A 27,439-nucleotide genomic window follows, 5' to 3' on the forward strand; every position below is an offset into this window, starting at 1 on the left:
ATTCTACCGATTAAGGTTGGTTTCCACGGAGTACTAAAGAAGTTATCTGGGAGCCTCCCTTTCCTTACAGCACTGCGTTCTTCAATTCACTGTAAGGCCCACTCCCTTTCAATCTATCAAAAAATCCTATTCTCTTCCTTCCCCTACCTCGTTTACCTAACATTCTATCCTCTAACACTGTTTTCAACATCCTCCCCGCTAAGTACTCGCTCTATCCATACCTACTGTCTCTTCCGTATCTCATCTAAAAGCTGCCTCTCCTCGCCAACCATATCCAGCACTTCTTCGTTCCTTTTCCTCTCCGTCCACTTCACCTTCTTCACACTCACATCTCAAACGCCTCCAGTCTTTTCTCGTCCTCCGACTTAAGCGTCCTCTTCCACGAAAGTTCTGAGTTTCGGATGAAGTGGTAGCTACTTCTTCAATGGGAAATATGCTAGCAACTTTCTTTTATCTGCAACGATTTGCATGATTTATTTGTATCATATTTATTTTCTTTCCAGTCTTTTTTATGTACCGGCAAAAATTAGTCGTTATTTGCCTTTGAAAGCTCACCCCCCCAGACATGTATGAGACCATTTTACCTCTCTAATGGTAATTAAAATGGAGAAGAAGGGTCAAGGGACTCACTTCTATGAAGCGTCGGTTTCGGTGATAAAGAGCCAACTCTCGTGCGTGCCGTACGTACAACTATTTTAGCAATCAGCTCAACCCGAGCCAACTATCATAGAAGTTAATTTTCATTTTTATCTCGAGAGGATCCTCGCATTTCAAGGCAAAAGATGGAAACTTGATAATTAGTCCACAGAGGCCGCGGTAAGGCGAATGAAAATTTAATTATTTTTTCCTCCACAGAGGACGTGAATAAAATTATAATCCCTTTGCAGGAAAAAAATCATGCTCGTTGATTCGAGTGTGGGGCGCTTTTGAAATACTTTTTGTGGAATCCGTTAGGGTACTTTTTTGCATTTTAATCCCAGAGGGCAGTTGGTGCAATTGATGCTGTTGGAATTCTCAGAAACAGAGCATTGTGAAAGCTAAGATTATTAATGATAATTCTTTTGGGGTCAGTCGACCTTTACTAGACCATGCATGCATTATGGAAGCATTCATTTAGAAGTGCGAGAATAGGAAACTAATTTTTCGTTAAATTACCTTTTTATAACCCTATGACTGCGTAAAAATCGTTTTTATCGTAGCTAGGAAACATTACTTTTCAAGACTTTCGAGAGCAATGTATTGAAACGTATTGTCTTCCTAAGGTATTGTAAATGTTAATTTTTTATCTGTATTTGTTGCAGCAGATGCTGACTTTAATAAATTGTGTTCCAAAGTATTTCTTTGGGAAAGTGCCGTTGTGCTTATCCCAGGATATTGCATTATTTTTGACGAACAACTGGTATTTTGAAAACCTGAAGTCTTTTTTCAAATAGCTGCTATGGTGATGAATTAGCATCTTAGATAAATTTAATATTTTATTTTTTGTCGATCAATTTTCGACCATTCGCAGAAGTTTGAGTTTTTATGTACAAAGGTTCAACAATCAATTGCTCTTTATGATTTCCGGGTGATTCAATAGAGTGATACAGCTTTCCCTGCTGATAAAAGTTCAATGGATTCAATGATTAACATTACTTAGCATAATGATGCATGATTAAAATTTTAATGGTTATTTCCAAAGTTCAATTATTTTTACGAGCCGAGGACTCCTTGCAGCTGTTGACTCTCCATGACCCTTTTAATTGCGCGCCAGACCGCTGCGAATTCAAATTGGAAATCATCTCGCCTCTCCAGTTTTTCACGCATTAGCCATTCTTTTTTCTTCACAAAATGAAAATTCATAACCTGAGGTGGGGATATGAATGTAACATTGGTCCGGACGGAAGCGGAGGGATATTGCTGCATCGATGAATATTCATTTCGCGGGGCTTAGTTTTTGTTTGTTATTTTGGGCAACTGCTACGATGAAATTCTCTCTCGTGCTCATAATTTCTCGCCAATGCGCTCTGCTATTAGGCAATTTATATTTCCACCGAGGGAGTTCAAGGACCAATGAAACATATTTTACAACATCTAAGAACACCCCAGGATCTCAAGGCGTTGACTAGATATCTAAGTCACAACAACTGCACCGCTGTACCGAAGTTCTATGTAGTTTTAAAGAGCAGTATATAGTCTTTTAGTGACTTCTCAATTTCTTGTTTTCGAAAAAAATGAAAATTCTCAGATGCTCATTTGCATCGTCTGCTATTCCTAGACTTGAGTTGAAATACATCCAGGAAAATGGGCGATAGAGCCCTTAAATGGAAACCAGAGTATCATTATCATTTCACCTCATGGTGATGTTTTTGCCACTCAAAGTGGATCTTTTTTACGGTACCACTTCGGTTTAATAGCTTGGCTTCTTTAACCACGTTCTCGTCTGTTTGCCTGGGTGCGGAAATGTGTACACAAGTGAATGGCATACTACACTGTCCACCTCGTGAACTCTTATGCCTTCCGGAGCACCAGGGGGGGAGAAGGCCGAAGAGCACGTCTCGTCATTTTCAATCACCTTTCCATCTACCCGTTCGCTAATAGCCCCCGAAATCTCCCTGAATGAATGAGACGCCCTCAGATCGGCGGGAGAGAATGATGGCGAGGGGTGGAGGGGGTCGGGGGTGGAACTAGGGTTCATCGCGAGGGAGAGGAGCGTTTCAGAACGGGGCCAGGGTTTCAGGGTATGGGAGGGGGCGAGGGAAGGGGTACGGGAATATAGGGTTCGAGGGAAGCGCGTCACGACGGCGGCCCATTTGTGCATTTGGGCCGGAGGGGGAAAGTCTGCATTGGGGGCGGAGGGTGTTTGGCAGGGGGTGGAATGAATTGATAGATGGCTGGCTGGGTGAGTGTGTTCATGCAGGGATGAAAGGGAGTGGGGGACTTAGAGTGCGCTACCAAAGGTCGCTCTGGCAACGGCGCAATGGGCAGAGCGAAAGAAAATATACTCTAGATTGTCTGCACCACCAGCGCATGGCTTATCACATCCAAATTACGCATTTTCACTTGATAGTAATCGATACGACAGTGCCGGTGTTGAGGCCAAGCTATCTCCATTCATATGCTGTGGATGGATTAGGGGGGTTTCCTATTATTTTTTTATTGCCTAAATCGAAAGATTATTACTCCTGGAGTACGTATTTCACGCTTTTAGATTTTTAAATGGCGATATCTATTTTTCGCGATTAAATCAAAAGTGAAAATTTTCAAGCGCGCGAAAACGCGACGGCTAAGTATGAATGCTGGGAAAACTCCGTGTGACGTCGTTCTGGTTCCCGCTGCCGCAAGTGAGGTGACCTTGGGGCGAGGCTTTGAGCGCTGATACGACGCAGGATGCTAGCAGGTAGCAGAGTACCCTGTTAGCTGGTAGTGCTTGGCTTAAATAAGGATTATTAAGGAAGCTCGGATTCAGCCAGCGGGCAGTGGGACGCTCCTTGTGTGAAATGAGGGTTGCTCCTCAGCACTAGTCCTGCCGCACCTCTAATACGTTTACTTTTGTAGACTTCCTATTCAGAATATAAGTAAAGCACGGCCTATTTTACGTTACTAGATTGCTAGAATCAAATGTATCCGAGTCTATTTCAGTTTCTTTAGTTGTATATTTACATTTTTACAATGGTTTATTGGTTATTTATATAATCCACAAAAGGAAGTGGAGTACTAAATACTTTGTAAAATTGAAATTGATTTGGATAAGAAAACGAATATTCATCGTCAAACTTACTAAAAAGTGTAATTTTCAATAATATTGGCAATGCAGTATCTAAATTTGCATTTGAATTCGTTTCCTTGAATGCTTATAGTATCGTTTTTCTATTTCAGGTAAGTAACACCCTGAGCTATCGCTGTATTCCCGTGGCTATGTGGAAAATAAAGTTTCACGAGGTAAGTTTGACAATTATTCATGTGTAAGCAATTTAATGGCCTATAAAACGTTTAGCTAGAGGATGTATAAATGATGAAATTCTCTTCCCAAAGGATGTGTTGACATTAATAACCTTCTAGCTTTTCATATTTTAATTTTGTTATGAAATATACTCCTTCATCTGTTTCATTATCCATAGCATGAAGGCGACAGATAGAGCCAAATGTTTGTGAGTTACAATAACTTCAAGCCTATCGAGGGTAAGAGAAAGGAAAATATTGTGGCAGAGTCCTGGAGAAGCTAGGATTTGTCAAGCGGGTTGCGGTACAATTCTCAGAGGTGAAATAAGAGCGCCGACGTTTCGGGATCTGACTCGTTCTCCATTCTCGAGAGAAATGTTTAAATATTCTGTTCGCCGGGAAAGTGTAAAATATTACCTACGTAGTCCGTTCCTTCGTTGCACCTGCTCTAATTTTAGTATATGGAGTAGTTCTTGAAAAAATAGTCCAACTAGAGCACAAAGGTTAAGAAAAGACTCACAAAATAAAATATATTTGCGACCGGTTTCGATACAGCGTATCATCATCTGGCAATTACAAGTATCAGTACATAGAATTTATACCCTTGAAGGCGTTAGAGGGGTGGTAGAGTGGATGTGGGGAAAGGGGGGGAACTTCGGAGTACCCATTATTGGATGCAATTAGTTAATTGTGTTTAGCTCCTTCATCCTGTTGTAATTCGACAATGGAATCAATCATAATCTGTGAAGCATACAATGTATTGCTGATATTTTGTGAGAGAAGTGGTGATAGAGATTTGGTTATTCTGAGCTTTCAAAACCGTGCTTATTTTTTCTTACAAAGCCGGATAAAATAATTGGGGGTGTGAAAAAATGAGTTTTTGAAATATCGAGGATACGCAGAAACAAGGAAGCAGAAATACACTATCTATCTTGACTTTTTGCGAGGACATCAGTACAAATGTACGCGTGGTTTGGGACATCAGCTCCTCGTCAAGAGCGCACTCTCGAACAGCTATCCATGGTCGAGAGAATGGTAGATTCAGTTTCTGCCGGCAGATGTAGTGCTCATGTGCGTTCGGGAATAGGAGAGGGCCAACTGCTGCTAGGGAAGGGTCCCTCTCTCTCTCAAGTTGGGCTGCAAGTAGGGTTCGGGGGAGAAGGCATGAGGAGGGACGTGATAATGAGGGTGCATAAGTAAGCAAGAGGGAGGAATCCTAAATTGGGGGTAGCAGCACCTTTTACCGGAATTAGAGTCCTCGACAACGATCCACTCGGTCTTGGAGCCCAATGCCAGCGAAGCATCATCTGCATGCTGTTGATGTTCACGGCGCGGGCGGTTTCACACTGTCAAACTCACGTCCAATTCCGTTCAAGACTCGTGGAAAAATCTTTCTATAGAATGGATATGGCATCATATCAATCGTCATCACTGCGTACACATTGTTTTGGATGCTAGTGAATCCCCTCGTTTCCATCAAATGCGTCTTGTCTTCAACGGTTCTAATTGAAATTGAATCTCGAATAACTTTGAAGCCTTTCGACCTATCAATGAAAGTTTTCTAGCTTTCCCTGGGCTACCTTGGAGATGAGTATTGACATCATGGCCGCTTGGGAGAGAAACGCTGTTGAGGCCCCCATTAAAGTTTACGAGAAGCAAAGGTGTTTGCATGAGGTAGGCTCCCCAGGCTACCACATGAAGCATAAGAGAAGTTGGGCACTGCAAGAAATCGCTATAAATTTGTTGCCTGAAAGAAAAGTTACGGTTGTATTTGTATCGGTCACGTTTTCTGTTATTTCTGTATCAATCATATTGAATGGTGTTTTTTCAAGTCAATTCAAGCTTTCTATAACAGCGTGGAAGACCGTTCTACTTGATTCAGGATATAATGAAAGACTGACTCGAGTGGTGTTGAATCTCATTTTAACGTTCAAGGCGACACCTTGCACGTTCCTTGTTCAAGACATCTCGAGAGTTGTGAATGATAATTCAGCGTTTATCGGATATATCGGAGTAATATTCGCATATTTTCTGCGAACTTAATGTGTCGTTGGTGATGGGTGAAAAGTGGCTTCTTAGGCGCAAGTCAGAATCGCGACTGTTAGAATCGCAGTTCTGATTTTCTCGAACGAATTATATGACATTCAAACTCATTAGGAACAATTTTTCATGCAATCATTATGTAAAACATTGAAATTGAATTGGAAAGGATAATGCCTCTTAATGCATCAGTTTAAACTTTAGAAACAATTTCTAACATCAGGGGATACTCGTTATAGCACAAGTACCTCTAATTCCAAAATGTGTTCGGTGGTATCTTGCTTAAATAATAAGTTTTAAAAGAGTAAAATACATTAAGGCTTCTCTCAGGTGTCCAAAAAGTGTCAAAATTATTAAATAATATTACAAAAAATGAGTGCGCCATCTCTATATTTTTAAGGACGAAAGTGCATTCATCAATGGAATTCGATTCAACATGGCCTGACATTAAATGCATCAATAATGGTGATACCATCCTAATGAATCCCTTTTGATACACCCATTTGATTCACCTCAGCTGAAATGAAATAATTATAGTCTGGAAAATGAGCTGTCATTCGCCCTTAGCACCATTCCGGACATTTTTAATAACGATTCAAACATATTAATCTACATGGCAGCTTATTTTATACAGATAGGATGATTCCAATTTTAATAGAGAAGCGATAAATTTTGAAATGAGCGCAAATTATTGATGCTGATCTATCGCATTTTCCCTAGACTGGAGACATAGGCAAAACTCAACGAATTGAGAATGACGTAGAAAATCCGTAGACTTTTTTTTATCTACGCGTCTGTGTGGAGAATTAGTGTTCACGGGTGGGAATGTGGGCTTTTCAACGTCACGGAGCAAAATTCGATGTGGATTAGCATTGTGCGCTGGGATGGAATAGGATGTGGGGGAAGGGGGGAAAAAAGGATTGGATTTCCACGGACGGGAGGAAAAATAAAAAAAGAAAGCAAACTGCAAGAGAGTCTTTTTTCATTACGTTCCTCATCTAGATGCGTCCATTAGATGATGTTAGAAGTAGTAAGACGATTTAAGGCGCATTTAATATTGGTGTCGGTTGCCCTGCTCGTTTATGTTTATGTTTGGGTTAGTTACGGTCGCTATTTATGGTCTGTTTAAACTGTGATTGATGCATAGAATGTTGTAATGGTATATGAAGACTAAATTGGTGAAATAAACGAGACGCTTCTCAATTTATTGGAGTTATACTTCAAAATGGTGTGTGAATAACTTACAGGTAAATACCTTTATTTCCGTACTTCCACATATGGATCCCAAATTTATCAAACAGAAAGTTACAAACATTTGAGGAAACCTCTCCTCAGGCCTTCTCCTCAGGGTCCTTGTGATTCTGGTGCGGACGTGTCAAGCGGCGTGCCGGCTACGATGCGTGCCAGTTTACGACATTGTGGCGTCTTATATTCGGGTGGAATGTGATTCCGTGCGCCTTATTGTGTGTAGATAATTCAGTCAGCAATTTGAATATACACGGTATGTCTTTTACCAGGTAGTAATTGAGGATGGATGGGGAAAGTACACCCGTGGTAAACGTGTGTTGAACATGGGGATAATGTTCTCACAGTGATGACGAGCTATGTGTTTGGTCGGGGTGTGGGGGAATCGTAAGTAGTGTGAGCGATGTCAGGAAGAATTGAAAAAGCCTAAAGGAGTCGAGGGAAGGGTTTGCATGTGCTTTGGAGCGAGCGATATCGGTCCACGGCATGACGTCATAACAGATGACGGGGAGCGATGCGTTTGGAGGCGGCACGCCGTCTGGGGTCCCCCCCCCCCCTCTTACACCCCACTCCAACCCCCCTCAATCCTCCCCTTCAACCCCCCCCTCCCGCCGACAGATCCCGTTTCGGCGTCCTTCCCTAGTGAGCACGGCCCTTTGCTATAACGCAGGCGAACAAAATGACTCGCGTCCGCAAAATTCACCTCATACCCTCCAGCAATGCTGTCCAACCACAGCGGATCACTCACCCTAGCGGAGCTGGTTAGGATTTTCCAGATCCATATAGGTTCCAATTCAGACGCAATCTTTCCTATGTTTTCAGGGTACTAACAATAAGTAAAGAAATAGGATTGTAGAACACAATGATTGGCTGACACGTTTTTACTTTCCTTGGACAAATTTAGAAGAATCAATGGAGTGTATGTTTTTTACGTTCTTCTGATAGAGTTAAATGAGTCCTGCGGAGTTATTCATTATTTTTTAGCTTTGAGGTTTCAATTATCTCCAAGGGAGTTGGCTGAACTCTTGGGTAATTATTTCATTGATTTACTGTATGCAATAAGATAAAATTAACAGAAAGAAATCATAATCCCTTCCATTCAAACCTAATGTATGTAATGATTTCTCCCAAAGATATGCTTTTAAAAGATCGTTCCCTCCTACTTCCTAGTAATGAAATCAGTGTAAATGTTTACAGACTGATTTTTTCGTGAAATGTTAATTCTTCAACAGCCGATCTGAAATTTCCCTTGCACCTTCTTGCCTACCTATACTGCCGCTAGCTACTGAGTCGGAAAAGAGATAATGTTCTTCGCCAGTCTTACTGAAAATGGCAATCAACGGTCAAGTTGTTTTAACTAGTAATTTAGAATGAAATGATGAATTCTTCTCGGGTTTTCAACCAGGTTACCTCAATTGCGTTCACTCCCATTTCCAAGGTTACTCCATTTGAGAAATGGAATCGCATTTTCAAGGCGTGTTACTCCATTTGAGTTTTACTCCTGGAAAATGGGAGGCAAGTCGTCTTGCGAAAAGTCGGCCTATAAACTGGTTGAAAACCCGAGAAGAGTTCATCAATATAATTCACCGGGAGAAATTAAAATAGTACAGAATGAAATGCATGGCGCCTGATGAAGTCTCCAATGAATGGCTTGAGTCAATATTGTTTCATGAGTGGCTCTCTCTTCAAGAGCTAAGGTAAGTGGAAACCTGGCTCCCAAATTTTAGGCTTCAGGCGTGAGGTCCGCCCGGGGTAAGATTTTTATCGAAATTCTCAATCGTTTTCTGTTCATAACGTGGAATGAGCTTAATGAGTAACTGAATGGTCCGTTGGTCGAGAGCTTGCTTCTTCTCACAATTAAAGCCTTTGAAAGAAATTGGCTCAAGAACTGAATAAATTGACTATTTTTGTGGTAATTTTTAGGATGGGAATATGGATACGAATAATATTTTCGCAGTCCAGAAATCACAAAGTATATATTCTCCAAGAAACAGATGGAATGCGAAAAAAATGTATCAATATATGTGAGATTGTCCTTCGCGTCGTGCCAATAAAGGTGCGTTCCTAACGCCATTGATTTACTGAAAATGGTATACAATATCCCCATATGCTTAGGAATTATTGCTCCAACTTTAGGCGATTACAGGAGAGCAAAATGCGACAAAAGGATGGCAATTAGAATTTGCAGCTACCCCAGATATTTCTGGTGAATGTAAAATTCCCCGAGATTTCGCGGTCTTCCAAAGCGCGTGAAGCCCAATCTATGATATGTTACTATTTATTCTGAACGACCCGATGGGGTTAAAAATGCGAGACTGGTGATAGTTGTGAAGGTGGCCACAGAAAAGGGTTTTTCTAACCTAGGGCGGTGGCTGAGCGCCTTATCTTCCTCACCCCCGGGCAGGGTTTGCATAGGCCCAAGTGTGTGAGAGAGCCTCGCTCCATTCCGGGCGTTATCTAGCGTATATGGAGCGACTCTTAGGGAGGATAGAATATGGGAGATAACGGTGTGGGGCACAGGGCAAGTCCTGTGGGTGGGTGGGCTTCATGAGAAGAAGGACATCTACGGGGCGGAGTGGGAGTCGTAAAGCACTGGCCGTGTGCAGCATTGCTTTATTGCCCCCCCACCCCCCCTTCCTTCGCTCAACACGTCCTCCTTTACCAAACAGCCGGGGATGTTTAACATGGGAATTCGTTTAAAATAAAAAAATAACCTTCCCGTATGAATGGAGTCCGTGGTCGGGGCGGGAGGATTGATTGCCTCTTGTCCGGGGCAGTTGGCGCATTGGAGCGATTCAAGCGGACTCTATGCAGACAAAAAGAAAACTATTGGTGCCTTACCCCACCCATATTCATGTTTTTCTTTTTTTTTATTCTCTTAGGGGAGCCTTATATCTGAGGTCCGACAAAATCGTGTGTTCTACCTTTGCATACAATTTTCACGGTTTAAACGAACCTTTTCTACACTGCAGTTAAACATTTAATCGAGATTATGTACGTATTTGGGTCCTAAAGTTGTCGAATCGGAATTTTCTTTTCCATTTTTCCTTGTTTCGTTGTTAAACATTTACGTTTTTAACATTTTTATGGCTCCCCTTCAGCTTTTTAGATTCAACTGTGAGTGGGAGTGACGATTACATCGCGGCGCGGTCGTCTAATCTGTGGTCGTCATGGTGACGAGGATTTATTTACCGGTGACGCGACGGCGGCGCCGATACCCGTGTGCTTTTCGTCAGTTGATCCGTTCGCGTTTTGTTTGCCCTCTTGTTTGAGTTTCATGAGTGCGTGAGCCGCTGAGGCTAGTGAGCAACGCCGCTGATTATTCTTCGTTTCCCGCAGTTCTAATTAGAAGCGCGCGCGATAAGCTTGAAGAGCCTGTGTTTGCTCACGTATCACTGCAGCGATGCAAACAGAGTTTTATTGAATCGTTTTTGCGCTTTAGGACTTCATCTGAATGTGCGTGGGGGTCAAATGATGACTCTCTCGCCGCATGGCGATATTGCTTCTCTCTGCCGAGTGATGTCTAGCCCATGTTTTACGGTGACCAGTTTCGATGATATGTGATGACCTAGGAGAAGAGAATGAAACTGGATAGACTTACGTCAATTTTTTTCTTAGGCTCGAGCCCGTATTACTAAAATGAACGATAATTTAAGTTAAATTTACCAAGAATGCACTTTCGTATCACGTGGTACATAACTAAAAGTTCATAAATTTTTTCATATTAAATAGTTCATGAAGCATGAAGTTTATAAAACGCACACAAAGTTGCAATCTAATGGAGACATTTTTTGTAAAGTAATCTTACGTAATCAAATTGATTATTCCCTTTGAAAATCCATTGGATTGAACGGCAGTTTGCTTAGTATTTATGAATTGGTAGCAATCTCACTAACTAATTGTTAGTATGTACCTATACGTCTTGGTGTTAAAAAAAATTTTACTCATACCTGGAAGAATTTAAAAAATGAGATGAAAATATGCATAAATAACAACATTTGAAAGATGTGTGAAATGGTGTGAAAATTCGATTGCGTTTTAATTTTCCATTTATATTCATATTAAAATCTAATTAACCTGGCATAAGGACTCGTTCATAAGCACAACTCCGATCAGGTGCTGAGTAGCACAGTGCCTTATCATCAGCAATAGCTGTGAGTTCACTATTAAATTTATGTTCACATAAATCGTTTATGTAAATCAAAAACAGTATAGGTCCTAAAACAGTCTTGTGGTACTGCTGTGTAAATAGTTACTTATTCACTCAGACAATTATTTACTTTTACGTATTGTGATCTCGTCTACAAATAACTTCTGAACCACTTCAGCGATAATCCACGTATTCCAGCTCGCTCAAGTTTCATTAGTAGTTCTTTGTGCGAAAGTGTATCAAATACCTTAGTTATGTCTAGATATAACCCAATAGTTCGCGAGATTGAATTTACTGAATTGTATACTTCGGTCATGTGCTTCTTTAGAGTACCTTCAGTTCCCAATCCATGTCTAAATCCAAACTGATTTTCGCCGAAAAAAAAATTGGATGGGGCTAGCAGGCATGAGTTGTGTTTTCGATTGCTCGTAGATTTTGAGGAGCCATTACATAATTTCGCGATATATTTCGTAATTTTTTTTATAGAATATAAATTTGAGGAGCTGCCTTAAGTTTCAAAGTTGGTGAAAACAATTGAAAATCTTGACTGAAAGTTCATGCGTTGGCAAAATGTTCCTCGAAATAAGGATGACTATTTATGAGTGGAATTCCCGCCAATGAGTGCAGCAGTCATCACGCCGATGTCTCTCATCAGTTTCCTCCATTCCTTGATCCCTTTCCTACATCGTGCCTTCGCCTTACGCTTCCCCTCTCTCGTTTGTCACGAGGGACGAACGAAGATACAGTACTCCGGGATCTTACCTACGCAGGAGGCTTAAAAAAAATAGTGCCCCTGAGTTATGGGAATACAATTACATTTAAATACCAGACGTTTTCTCCTCAAGATAAAATCTGATTAATAAATTCCTATGCTGAATATGGCATGTAAAATCTTTTTCATACCCTCTCACTTACAGGTAGAAGTACTAGAGCTTTTGCCACGATTGCTCCATTTATAGACAAGAATAAAACAACTGGCATCTAGGAAGTTGTTGGTGCAATCTTTGCAACCGAGTTCGAAAAAAATAATAAAATATAGGCGCCACTGGGGTCAAAAACGCTGGCTTTATCAAGCCTTTTTGCCGCTGCATCAATTAATGCCAATCAGAACCAAAAAAAGTCTATATAAAAAATTCGTCTTAATAACTGTAATTACGCCGTTTTTGTTGCAGGGGAAGTGAATTACTTTGGCATTAACACTGGGATAATTAAGGAGGATGATATCGTTGGTAAGAAGACAGAGTGAAAGTAAAATAGCAAGCTCTGAAAAATCTCCATCAATTTTTGGCACAAAATTATTGGAAATGCATTTAATAAATTCGTTGTTCTCCTTGCAACTGAGGTAGTTGGCGCAGAAATTTTTAACTGAAAGCGAAGATGTTGTAAATATCCCTTCAAACTTGATGTAGCATTTTGTCCACACATTCCCTCTCGCATCGTGCTTCCTCGTGGGATCGATGACCTCACTTTCCTGTTTGGCCTTTTTGCAAGAGAGGTTCAGAGGCTGGCGGAATCGTGGTCGTCTCACGAGGAAGCGGAGGATGAGAGGGCGAACGTCCGTATTGGATTGGTGGATCTTGAAGTAGTGAAGTAGAGTTGCGAATGTGCAGAGCAGATAAAAATAGGATGAATGCGGTGGAACTATTTCTTTGGAGTGGGTGATATGTGGGGGCTCTCTACAAAAAGAAAAATCGTATCGAAGCTGAAAATGCTAGCATAGAAGTAAGGAAATAATACATCAGATGCTACAAATGCTGCATTCTTCTCTATGGAAGCGAGGATTTTGCATTTAGAGCAGTACAGAAGTCAAGAATGGATGCATTCGAAATGTGGTGTTACCGAAGAATGATGAGGATGAAATGGATCGACCGAGTAAGCAGTAAGGAAATTCTAAGAAGAGTAGGTGAAAAGAGTAATCTTCTAAATCCCCATGGGAGAATACGCGACAACTCAGTTGGCCACATTATGAGGTACGATGGCCTAGTGAAAACCATCGTAGAAAGAGATGTGGAAGGGCAAGATACGGCCCCGAATGATTTATCGCACATAGGACAGATTATTAAGGGTATAAAAAAAGAAGAAATACGTTACTTTAAAATGGCTGCGTTTTAAGAGAGTGTAATGGAGACCGGCGTCATACTCACCTGAGCAGGATTGTTGACTTTTGATGATGATACCGTGTCGACGTCACATCCCGTTTTCTCCAGTTCGAATTCCGGGTGTGATGATGGTGATGACGATGACATTAGGGAGAAATGCAACTGGAGGGTTGAAATGGGAGGAGCGGGGGAGGAAGGCTAGCGCATTGGGGAGCTGCTGCTTTCAATTTTTTCTCTTTCCAGGGGTTTAAATTGCTCACCCTAGCATTTATCTTAGTTGATATACCTCCTGCTATTGACACTTTTTTAACTTTGTGGCTTTGCCTTGAGTAACCGCAAAATAGGAAAAGAAAATTCAACGAACCAGTTGAATATCCTTTTGTTATTGTATTGCGATACCTTCTGGGCGTCTCCTTCCGAAGGAAACTCAAGAGCAGTACTCCGGTCGTTGGATAGGACGCTAAACTGTGTTCCTTTTCACGCTTTTTGAAAAGAGCGGTCTAATGACGACACACCTTCTTCCCTCGCCTCCTTCACTGCCCGTAGTGCACATGACCTGATCAGTTGGATGATGCCTGCACGAAGCAAACTAGCCATACAGTCTAGCAATGAGGAGCGATCACCGTATTCGATCCCATCCGAAAATATCTCTCGTGGGGATATTTAGTGTCCATTATAAAACTCAATCAACTCTGAAGTACTTCGAAACACAATCTCGGGAGAAAACGATACTGGAATTTTACGTTATTGACACCGGAATACAACCCCTCCTATTTCCGGGGCCCACCTCGTTGTGTATTCAAATAAGGATCCCGCCATGGGTCCATCCGTTACTCCGAGACTCCCCTTTGCACCAATGCGTCCTAATGGACAGATATATTCATTCGCAGGGCCTTTCCTGGCCTTTAATGTCCTGTCAATGACACATGCATTTTCCCTGTGTGTCATTGCCCACTTAATTATGGGTGCCTAAAACCTCGCGGAAAGGTACTAGTTGAGTTCACGCTGTGAAAAATCTATTAATTTTGGCTTTGAGCACTCCTTCCTGTTCAGTCTGCTTCAATTTAATCGTGAAATTTAATTGTGTTCAATGTAAGAGCAGTGAAATGAATTTTACCCTGCGCGTTCAATCACTTATTTAGCAATATTGTAAAAACCTAAAAAGTTAAGAATGTCTTTGGAATCGAAATGACAATGGAGGTTTACCCGTAAAAATAGCAGTGGAAAACTATTAAGGAACGGGGAGTAACTATGCGAGCTCAGCGTAGCACTTGTTTACATATTATACCTATTTAATATTATAAAAACTAATAATTATTGCAACACACGTATTAAATAAATGAAATATTTTATTATTCTCTGGTTAGTTTAATTTGTTGAATCGAGCGTTATAAACTAAGAAAGACAATTTTGCCGATGAATTTCCATCCACGAGAGGAACTTTTGGGAGACGTGAGTTCTCTTACCCAGATGTGGTTGCAGAAGTATTGAAAACACATCACTTGCGAGAGATAATGGTTGGAAAAGACCCTCTCTCGATAGAAATGCAATGTAGTATGTATAGCAATGGATTGTGAAAAAAATCGAGGAGAATAAAACATGGTGCATTCAAACTGGATGAGTTGATTGGATGGAGAGAGAGGGATGCGCTCGTTTGGATGAGGGGGTCGAAATGAAACATGTGAAGGAGGGAATGGAAATGGAAAGGGCTGAAAATAGTCGGCCGAGAGAGGAAGAAAAAAGACACGCTTTTCGGTGTGCCTTTGAACGCATAAATACACTCGGAGGGGGAGAAGCTACCCCTTCCACACACACATTTATACTCCACTTAAATCCCCCTCTATTGCTTTACGCATTTATATGCATACGCGGTATTGCAATCCTAATATTGATATGTGTACTGCATACTCCCGCCATTTCTCCCTATCTTCCCAATGTCATTTTTTTTACTTTCTCTTTGATATCTCTTCCTGAGGCTCTTCCTCCTCGTATCTTCCGTCTCATACCTACTTTTCCCTTGGCCTTTCTCTTGGGACTTTTCCTTCAATTGTTTCCTCCATCATATTTCACACATAACTGCTGTTTATCGATTAGTGGTCAATCCACCGTCTCCTTTTTGGCATACTTTAAGTTTCACTTACTTGACGTTGAAAGTTTGCGTTCTGAATAGAAAGTTTTTTTCTCAGGAAAAAATAAATGCGGAAATATGTTTAGAATAGTTAAAGCCCTGTCAAGGATGATGTTAGGGAGAAATGCAATTGGAGGGTTGAAGTGGGAGGGGCGGGGGGGGGGGGGAGGCTAGCACATTGGGGAGCTGCTGCTTTCAATTTTTTCTCGCTCGTCTTGCATTGCAGCATGCCGAACGACCCCTTCTCGGCGTCTATGAGGGAGTTGCCACGGAGGAGAGAGGGTGAAGAAGGGGCCGAGTCATATCGCACGATGGGGGTTGAATTTGAGGGGGTTGCAGGAGACGCGTGGCTGAAGCTTAGTTTAGGCGGAAGAGGGGCTGCGAGCGTGTTCGAACGTGATCGCGTTGGACGGGTCACCATGGAAACGATGATCGGGGGAGGGTGAGAATCACGTGACATTGGGGAGGGGGGGGGGGCAAGAAGGAATGATTGGCAGGTGGAGGAGAAATGTTGGTGAGCTACGAGAATTTAAAATGGGTTTCGAGCTAAGATCGTATCGCCCAGATATGTATGCCCGTCATCCTGAAACCTATATTGCCCTGAGTACTCAAAGCAGGAGTCATTTTGATGTATTTTGGATAGGAGTTGTAATGAGGGGTGGAATAAGTTGACGAGCCTTGGGAGCCATGCGATGAATTTATTCTTTATTTCTATTGCCGTTTACTGAATGGTGTAGTAGCCTTCCTAGAGATGTATATCCTATCTTTTATTCCCCTTGGTCATTCATGTTCTTTGATTATTTTTTATAATATCGTTCCAGACGATGTCAACTCCTCATTCTCTCTTTTAAATTTTTAAAATTAAGATTTGCTTTGTGATCTGTATTTAAATGAATTTCCGTCCCCAAGAATTTGTGTTGAGCAATATGCGTAGCCTTGCCAAAATTTATCCTTAATCCTTTCTTATACTTTTTGCGGACGATCTATCTTCCATGGTTCAAATGGGAGCTGCGATATCTGGTGATATAAACATTGTTTCCCTGCATATTTTCCTTTTCATTAATTGATCGTAAGTGTTTATTTTTACAATGCCCTTCATTGAGTTCTATTTTGCTTTCCTCTATCATGTCGACCGGTGTATATATTTAGAGTGATTTGAAAAGTAATAATTACTCTATAATTTGGTAATAATCGCACGATGGGCGGTTTTTTTCACCCTCCGATCGCTCATCGAAAACTCCATAATACAAGGGACAGGCGGGTATTGCGCAGGTGGGGCGATTGCGCGTCCTCCGTACCACACTCTCATTTCTGACCGTAAGTTTTTAAGTTTAAGGTTAGTGGCAATCTAATTGACTAAACTGCCTCAATTGATTCTCCCGCCATGCGTGCACTGAGGAGAGAGAGCCAGAAAACTCGCCGAATGGCTTCAGTATTGACATGTCTTGACCTTGATGCTGATGAAAGAGAATTTTTTAATGCACTGTGGCTAGAGTGTGAGACATAACGTCCATTCCCATTCAAACCAAAAGAAGAGACATGCTGGCTTCTGGAGTGTTCTGATCCATGACAACGCCAGTCATCTCAGCAACGATGCAGCCCAAATGCTCCTTGAGCAATTTCAATCGAACATTTTCGATCGCCCGTCGTGCAATGTCGGCGTAGTTCCGTGTGACTTCCATCTTTACGCTAAAATATAGAAGTGGCTGGGAGGGAAGCGTTTTCAAACGGGCGATGCGTTTCAGGGCAAAGGCAAAAATCGTTGGAAATCATTGGCAGCAATATTCTTTGGAGAGGTTATAGAAAAGCATGTCCACAGGCACAAACAATTCCTCAATCGCCGAGGCAATTACGTCGAAAGGATACCACAAGTGTGCTCAATATTTAGCAATGAAATAATTTTTAATCAATCCCTTCATATTCTGTTCATGACCCATCGGAGGTTGAGAAAAAACGCCCCTCGTATAGTGCCCTATATAATTTTAAATGTAATCCTTCATTTACTATTAACAGGAATTAGATTTTCTTTACAAAACACAATAGTTTTATTAATATTTTTAGCAAATTTTTCCATCGTTGCAAATGGAGAGGGAATGGTATGGTATTTAGAGGAGGTGACCAAGAGGTAAGGTCATTTTCGGTATGAGGAAGGATATATAAGTGAGGGTGGAGGGAAACCCGGTGTCAGCGTTGGTGTGCTCTCAGCGAAAGGCGCCAATGGGACCACGGCTTGACGCATGATCCTATGGACGGAATGTTTAACTGGAAGTGCCCTTCACATCACACTCAAGTAGGGCCCGAGTAGCCTCAGGAAATCTCCCTGACACCGCCGGGATTTAAACCCGAGCCCACGGGTAGGGAAGCCATCGCGCAACTCACCACAACAGCTCGAATCCTATGGAGATGGAATTTATGGAAAATTCTCACTCTCCGGGAGAATAGTAAAAGTTTTGAACATTTGTAGTGAATGAATAATCTAATTCCTGGTTTATTGGGAATAATATTTATCAATTAGCAGGCTGATAGTTTGTATAACTTCATTGGTCATTTTGTCCTTTGAGTTATTTCTACGCACATTATTTAGATTACAGTGAAACTAAGATGGGGGCATGGAAGGTAATCAGGTAAAACCTCCGCACTGCATTGGACGTAATGAAATTTTCAATCCATTTTCTGAAGATAATATCAATTTATTTCTCCAAAAAAATTAAAATTATGAAATTACTGTGTTCATGTAGCTGTTGCGTTAACAATTTATTTGATTGAAAGGAGAACTAACGATTACTTTTTTCTGTTGTGTATAAATCTAGTTACATGAAAGTTTCTTATGATAAGTTTTTTATGAGAATCAGTGCAATGCTCTTAAATATTTTAATCCTTTCTATAACTTGTACTCATTTGAAGTCGTTTTTATTTTCAGAAAAGTGAAATTTTTAACTATTGGAGTCATATGGTGCTCATAGTCAAGGTTTAGTGTTAAGGCAACAAAGTCGCAGTCCAATTTGATATCGATTCTTATTAAATTATAGCGTTTAAGACGTTTTTCTCCGCATGGACTCAGATTGTGAATATTTACAGCTAATTTATTCATTCCAAAAATTCCACAATGCGTTCAGAAGTGGGTGGAGAGAATTTAAAGAATGGATGGTTCGAGTTGAAATTGATGGATAGAGAGGATTTGAGAGTTGGGGGTGGGGAAGTTTCCGCTTTGGGCGGTTGGCCACGTGGACTGATAGAAGGGGATATTTGTTCTGGGGGATACCTAGGGTATCTGAATAGGGGAATTCGAAGGTTGGAAGAGAGGCGGACATTTAGAAAACTTGTGTCGTCGCTGCAGATGGGCAAATGCATTTTTCATCGCTGTTACTTCGCCGTTTCTTTATGCTTGTCCTCCTCATTCCTTTTTTATTCGCTATTTCGACCGCGGGGCTTTTTTTCCGTTCCCAAATTCTCGCCGACGCCTTTCGCATTTCTTTTTTTCGTCGTCCTTTGTCTTCCCCCCCTCTCTCTCTCTTTGTCCCCTCCAATCCCCTCTCTCCCTCACCCCTCTTACTACTTTCACTCTCTTCCTTTCTTTCTACCCCCCTTCCCTCTCCACCAACTGCACCTCTGCACTATTCGTTGGCTCCGTCGTTATTCTCCATTGGTTCCCAACCCAACGCCAATCTAATTTATTCCGTTATCATACAAGGTGAGTCTGTTTTCACTTACGGTAATATTTTTCCTGCATCCGTGCTCTCTTAAGATGTACATTGTAATGCATATCGATGCCGCGCGAAAAATGGTGAGGAAGTTAAAATTGTTCTTCTCAAAAAAATTGGAAAAAACGGAAGAACCACTTTGATATCGGCGAAGGAGGAGAATTAAATGGATAAAATTGTACGAGCGAAGTGCTTGTTTTAGGAATGATTAATCTTTCAGGTAGAGGTGACAAAAAAAATGGTACATGTTTTCAGCGTAGATGAGATTATTCTGAATTCCTAGGTGGATGGTTTCAATGATGGTTCTTGCTGGACGAATAATCGGGAAATGCATTACTGAATGTAAAATTGTTCTCGTGAGCTAAATAACTAATCATCAGCTCTTTTCCGAAAATATTTCTTTATTCCTAGCTAGCTTTTCACATGGCCCCCCCGGCAGCTGTTCTACCCCCTCCCTAATGACCGTACGTTTTTGAATTCGTTGGAAATCATTATTTTTACGTTTTGTTTTTCCTCCTAGAACTTTCAGTTAATTGATTGTGAGACTATGTGGGTAACCATAGGACTAAATCCAGTGCACACTATTCATGTCAATAGAATGTTTATTTTTCGCAGTTTTGTTTTCTTTTAATACGCTCCTGAATCTTATGCAACGTTGCTTAACATTTGCTCGTCTTTTCGTTTTTTTCCCTGATGCAACATTGGGCGCAGTTATGTCATTTATAGGCTTAAGGAATGCCTTAATTTTTTACCAAGTATTCAAAAGGAATGCAAAAGGTTTATTTTATTTTCGAGGTTACATTTAAAATACGGCCATGATAAGATTAAGTAGTGATGTCACTGTGGTGTGGAGTGTGCTCCTGAAGTTATGACAGCTTTCATGCCCTACAAATATCTTCTTTTTTCATTTACCCGGCATTAGGAAATACCTTTTATAAGAGTGCGTCTTTCGCTTTCAAAGTTTTGCTTGTTAGCAGTAGCATCGAATGGCCTTTGAAGGTTGAGAGAAGCGACATGTAAGCATGATTAATTTTTACGACGATTTTACCGAATGATATTGCTCACAGCGAAAACATTGCGGTTTAGTTACCACATCTTTCTGCAGAGTGCCTCCTCTGGATGATGTCTATACATTGCGATTGTTATTTTGGAAGGAGGACGAGAGGCAGAAGTCTCAATTTATGGAACCCACTATCATTGCTATTAGCTCTGCTCTCATCACTTACATCGTGAACTATATTCACTACTGTTCCCTCTTCATTTTTGTCTAATTCATCTCTTCTCTCGCTCGGTGTGCAATTCGAGGTATTGTGACGCGGTGAGCTCATCTCATTTATGTCATGACTCTCTCTCCCATTTTCTTTTTCACTACTTCACTTATCATTCCATCTCACGCCGTGTGTTATTCCCCCGCTGGCCCTTGTGCGTTTCATATCTGCCTCGGCAATATGGCTCGTCTCTACGGCCGTCGCACAGTGGGCTGAAATCGAAAAAAGCTGGCCAAAAATCATATCTTCCATATTTTTATAATTAGCTCGACGAATTTTTTCCTACTATTCATATTTGGGTTATATAACATGAATATAAAGACATTTTGTCGAAAAATTGATCCAGGAAATTTTTTTAAACAAATTCGCGGATACGGAAAAAAAACAAAAATCGACTATTTGGACCGCTTCAGTTAAGAGGGAACTTTTAATTGAAATTAATAGTTAGGAATAAAAGAGTACGTAGTTTAACATGAAAATTAATAATTTAAATAAAAATGTTCATATAAAATACATAAATTATTTTTTAAAACATTATTAATGATTTAGTCAACTTATTTTGCGTTAACATTTTGTCTGAAAGGACACACATAAGAAATCACGTAGCAAAAAATGTATACCATAAACCAAAATGCCACATAAAATTATTTATGAACCATAATATATTAACATAAATGTATAAAACATAAGAAAACATTAGGGATAAATTTCCCAGCCCACTACCAGTTTTTATCGGATTCCCAGCCGTCACTGTCCTCATCAGAAGTTGGCTCCTCTAATACAAGTAAGTTTCGTACCTATATCCTTTGAAACATTTCTTTTAGCATTTGTACATACATAACTATTGGATATTAGATAATACGAAGTAAGGAGGAGCCTTCGGAAAATATCTCCCATTTCTTCTAAGCGCAAAATATTTCGCGTGTGGTGCGCTCCGAATCTTCTGATATCTTTGTGGAGAGATTCCAAAGCTTCCTAAGAAAATTGGCCAATTGGAAGCACTGCTGCCTTGGCAAGTGATGCTCCATGAAACTGCACTTTGTGCACCGTGGGAGGCATGTAGTATCACGGATACATATCCACAAAAAGGGATGCAGTTTCTGAGCAGTACTCGCTGAAATTGGCGTAATCTATCTCAAGTCCAGATGTCAGAGTTTTTAAATAGAGGCAAACCTTGAGATGAGTTCCTCGCTAATACCTTTTTAAAAAGGAAAAAAAAGTCCTCACCATATCCTTTTTCCAAAACATTTTAAATATTCATAACAAATATTGGAATTAATAAATAAAAATCTATATAATATGACTCTTTGATGGTAAACATACCGGTAATTTCTGATGTTAGCTTAGCTTCAGAAAAAAACGTCGGGCAGTGTTCCCATCATTAGTCGTGCCTTCACCATGCTTTAACAAGGAGTCTCAAGAAGAGATTCATGCATATCTGTTGGGAGCGGTATATCCTTCTCTAAACAGCATCGAAATTTTACTACAAACCTGACACTGGTTCTCTTGCATTCTTTCCATATCTGGATATACCCATTGAAAACGTATTTATCCATGACATTCTTCAACATTTCCTTTGTCTTCTCGTCTTTCCCCAATTTTAACTTATCTTAAAGATATTGAAGGGCCAATTCACGTTTTGACGACAGCGAATTTCCACTTTCATTAACAATAACGTCATGTATTTCTTTGCGGGTTACTTTCATGCGCTCCATTTTCACTCGTCCGAAATATTAACAATCTAAATCACTGCGTAAAGAAAGCGAAATTAGAACCCTAATTTCGCTTTCTTTACGCAGCATTTTGCATATTTCCCTAAAAAATGCACACGATCACAGAGCTATTTTACTTGGAAAACGTACCTCTTTATCGTTCCGAGATATCCTTCACAAGTGGTAGTTCGGCCTCAACGCTGAAATTTCACGATATAGGGGAAAAAATCCTCGTTCTTCGCTTCCATAGCACAAGCACGCATATCCTTTGGCACTCACGAAGAAAAACTGACTAATTTTCTCGGAAAATTGTGGAAGAGAATAGTTTTCAACCAACTGGAGAGAAGCATTTGTGGAAAACCCCGTGCGAAGGGAAGCGATCCTCAACAGTGCAATAACCCTTTCATAGATCGAGGCAATAAAGCAATAAGCGGCATTTCTACAAAGGGACAGTTATGAAACGACTACAGAACTTCTTTAACGCCAGATAAGAATCATAACACGGTGGTTGGGTTTTCGGGTGCAATAGGGATTAACGCGGTCGGCAGGGTAGTGCCCGCCGCCACTGCGCGGGCGGCGGCGCTCCGCCACACGTGTGCCCTTTCCAGTGTTTGAGCTGATTGTCACGCCTTCCCTCGGCCTATGATCCGATGGGACCGCCTACCATAGTTAATACCCGGCAGCTCTCGGCAGACTCCGTCGTCTCTTGAGTCGTGGGCTGACCTCATAGGAATTTCAATTTTATGGGCGCCAGGCAACCAGAGTTGCCTTCCTATGGACAGCACTGAAGGGAGGCTTCACACAATTGTCACACTTAACATGGCAATTAATTTATTGCAGAATTTAACAAACATAAAGATTTCCTTTTAAACAAATACCAATAAATTACAGTGCGACATACATACAAGATACCATGAGAATATTGTCTTTTCTTCTGGTACCAAATTTGAAGATTCGAGACAGGAGAATGCTGGATCTCGGCTCATATCTGCCAAAAGGCAGCCGGATCTCTGAGACAGGAGAATGCTGGATCTCGGCTCATATCTGCCAAAAGGCAGCCGGATCTCTGAGCTACTTATATCCAGGAAATCACCTGAGTGGTGTCCACAGCCCCAGAGTACTTGCCCTGGAGAGAACAAGAGATAGGATCGACCCATGTCTTAGCAACCGGCCAGAACCAGTTAATTGCACCCAATGCTGTGCACATGCAGAAATGAGGCTGATCCACTTACCGAAGAGCGTCGGGAGATACGGCTTAATATCCTTCGGGCGCTATCTCTATGCGTAGGCTGGACACTCTCTGAGTCGACCACTGTCGACCGGACTCCTGTCTACTCCCTCTCTCTGTCTGTCCCCGTCTCCCCGTCCTCACATACGCATGTTCGCTCGCCTCTCTCCCCAGACTCGCCTCCTGGCTGACGCATCGTTACCTGGGCTCTCCCGGCCAGCCCACCGACCTATCCAGGAGGGGAGGGGGGTTTGGTGGGAGGTGGGTGTGTGGGTAGGGGAAGGATTATTTGGGAAGGGGAGGGGTGGTTGCCTGAACCATGACTCCGCACGCCCAGCGAAGGGAAAACGGGGAAATGGGGGAGTGAGTCACCGTGGAACCGGCCGGTTAAGGCAAGCCCAGTGGAGTTTTCAGGGTGAACGTTACATTCCCCCCCCTTCCTAAATAAAAAATTTTTCCCTGGAAAAATTTTTGTATTACACCAGCTTTAAGTCTTTTATATGCCAGGGACCATCTGTTAGTCCCTGTTCATCCTGGAGAAGGTAAGCCTTATTTCCTACTTTAGAGTGGACTAGATAAGGACCTAAATATTTTGGTGCTAATTTGGAAGAAAAGTAATTAGCAGCATTGGATTGTACAAAGTTTCTCCTTAAAACTTTCTGTCCGGGCTCTATATTCACATCCCTCCTCCGCAGGTTATAGTAATGGGAATTCTTTTTATAAGCTTGCTGTAATCGCTCAACAACTTCCTTCCTTATTTCCTTGACCTTCTCTAGGTGTTCTAAATGTTTTCTACGATTTTGAAAATCTGGAATCTCTCTTCCATTAATTTGTATTTTCCTTAATGTCCCATTTAAGAAAATCTCTTCTCCAAATACTAGTTTATGAGGACTACATCCTGTCACCTCATGATCGGCAGAATTTATGGCATAATTAATTTTAGATAAATTTTTATCCCAATGGCGATGATTGTTGCCAACATATGCAGCTATCATGGTTTTTATTACCCTATTAACTCGTTCTGTGGGATTGCTCTGGGGATGGTAATAAAAATTATACATAATTTTTACACCATACTTCTCACATAAATCTTTAACCTTATTACTCTTATATTGCACACCATTGTCACAAAGTAAAGTATGGGGAGCCCCAAATTTCAAGAACACATCATCCTCTAAATGGTTTCTAACATTGTCGGCGGTTGCCTTTCTCATCGGTTTCATTATCACATATTTTGAAAACATACAACAGGTCACTACTAAATACATGAATCCATTAATTGACTTAGGCAAAGGCCCGATAATGTCAGATGATACTATCTGAAAAGGTTTTGTAACAAGTCTTTGATCTCCCATGAATCCCAATGGTGCATTCTGAGTAGCCTTGTATTGATTACAAATATCACAACTTTTAATATATTTGACAACATCTGCCTTCATCTTAGGCCAATAATATAATTTTCTTAGTCTACTAACTGTTTTCAAACACCCATAATGCCCTGCTGCCGGATCATCATGGCATTCTATCATTACTTCTTTCCGCAAATCCTTAGGGATGATTCTAACCCACTGATGAGATTGGTTCCAACCTGGATCAATATATTTATAGATCTGATAATCTTGGACCTTAAATTTTGGATATGACTCAGGTTCATCTATTATTCCTTTTCTCAGACTCTCATACCAAATATCTTGGCTCTCTCCCATGACTGTAATTAAGTTTAAACTTATCCCATCATTCGGTAATGGGTTTCTAGATAAAGCGTCTGGAACTGTATGTTCCTTCCCTTTTCTATGCACAATCTTAAATCTGTATTGCTGCATTCTGACAGCCCAACGACCCAATCTCCCTCTGGGGTCTTTTAAATTATTTAACCAAACTAAACTAGCATGGTCTGTTACCACAGTGAACTCATAGCCCTCAAGATATCCTCTCAGCTTTTCAATAGCCCACAATACAGCTAAGCATTCAAGTTCAGTAGTACAATATTTCTTTTCTGCCTTAGAGGTGCCCCTACTAATAAAAGTTATCACCTTATCTTCTTGGTACAAGACTGCCCCTAGACCTTGATTGCTAGCATCACAGTGTAATTCAAATTCTTTTGAAAAATCAGGACATGTTAAAATAGGAGCAGATATTAATTTCTCCTTAATAACTTTAAAAGAATGCTCACATTCCTCTGTCCAATCATACTTATTCTTTTTGGAAGTTAAAGCATTCAAAGGCTGCATGATGCTAGAGAAATTCTGAATAAATTTTCGATACCAAGAAGCGAGCCCTATAAACCTCTTAAGCTCAGTGACATTGGTTGGGCGAAGAAATCCAGCTATTGCCTTAACTTTATCTGGATCTACTTGAAGTCCCTTTTCGTTTACCAAGTAACCTAAATATTTTAACTCATTTCTACAAAAACAACACTTATTTAAATTCAGTGTCAAGTTAGCTTTATCTAAACGATCGAGTATCTTATAGAGGAGTTCTAAATGGTGTTCAAATGAATTGGACACTACTATTATATCATCTAAGTAACAAAACACAAAGGGTTTTAAATCTTCCCCTATCACCTTGTCTATGAGACGCTGCCAAGTAGCAGGACTTGTATTCAAACCTTGAGGCATTCTTTTAAATTGAAACAGGCCTTTCCCTGGAATTACAAATGCAGTCTTTTCTCGACTTTTCTTTTCTAAGGGAATTTGAAAAAATGCGGACTTTATATCCAATGAACTCAAGTACCTAGTGTTTCGCAACTGAACAAGAATATCCTCTACCTTTGGCAGAGGGTAAGCATCTGGTTTAGATACTTTGTTCACCTCTCTTAGGTCTACAACCCATCTATAGGAGTCATCTGGTTTCTTAATCAATAGCACAGGAGATGCCCATGCACTATTTGAAACTTCTACTATGTCTTGGTCTAATAGTTCTTCTATGCCCTTATGCAATATTTCCAATAATTTGGGAGAGTATGAGTAATAACGCCGTTTAATTGGAGGCGAATCACCTGTATCAATTACATGTTCCACTAAATTGGTACAACCTATCCCCCTTCTACCTATAGTTTCTCGATAATCTCTCATCAATTTCTCTAATTGACTCTTTTGATTTTCATTTAGCTTGCGCTTAGAGATTACTGACTCCACAGAATTAACACTGATTGGTGTTTCCAGTTTACAAGTACCCTTTAATAAATTTGGTTGTAAGCCCATAATCCACCAAAAATCAACACCAAGAATGAAATCATAAGTGATATCTGGTACCACTAAAAACTCGCATATTCTGGTAATATCCTCTACTTCTACAGGTAAGCTCACTATTCCTTTTACCTGACATTTATTCCCATTTGCAACTTGAATACTAGAGTATGTGGGTTTTTCAAGAGACAGCTTAAGTTTGGACAAAGATTTCCAACCTGATTTACCAATAACTGAATGAGTGGCTCCTGAGTCTAACAATCCATAAAATTTCAGACCATAAACTGAAATTGGCAGATAAATCCTACTATCTCTTTCCATTTCCAACTTCACCAAGTCTAGATTCACATAGGGGGGAACTAAATAATTTAGAGAGTACGAGTGCCCCTTGTCGGACTCTCTCCTTAGTTTTCCTGTCTCTGTGGCTTATAAGTTCTATCAGTTCTATTACCCCTTCTACAATTTGGACAATTTCTGGTTATTTCATTTTTGTACCCACAGCGATGACAAAATATTTTAGAGGATAATTTGCATTCTGAGAATCTATGCCCATTTTGGTCACAATTCCAACATTTAATACCCTCTCTTTTTATCCCTATAGACTGCACCAATGGTTTTTGAGATGCCCTAAATTGGAAAGTTTTATTAAAGGCCAAGTCGGGTTCTAAAGATCTAACCTTGTTCATTTTTGATGCCTCATATTGTTCAATACGGAATTTATTCAAATCTAGTTCCTTGCCAATCGATTTCAATTGCTTA

At 40.7% G+C, this 27,439-nt stretch overlaps 1 protein-coding gene across 1 annotated transcript in view; it reads left to right on the plus strand.

Annotated features, from left to right (window-relative positions):
- The window catches only part of LOC124154268 (protein sickie), a 1,153,386-nt gene that overhangs the window by 497,890 nt on the left and 628,057 nt on the right, over positions 1-27,439 (plus strand). The window lies entirely within an intron of this gene.

This window comes from Ischnura elegans, chromosome 1 (genome assembly GCF_921293095.1).
Source record: "Ischnura elegans chromosome 1, ioIscEleg1.1, whole genome shotgun sequence".
Taxonomy (NCBI): domain Eukaryota; kingdom Metazoa; phylum Arthropoda; class Insecta; order Odonata; family Coenagrionidae; genus Ischnura; species Ischnura elegans.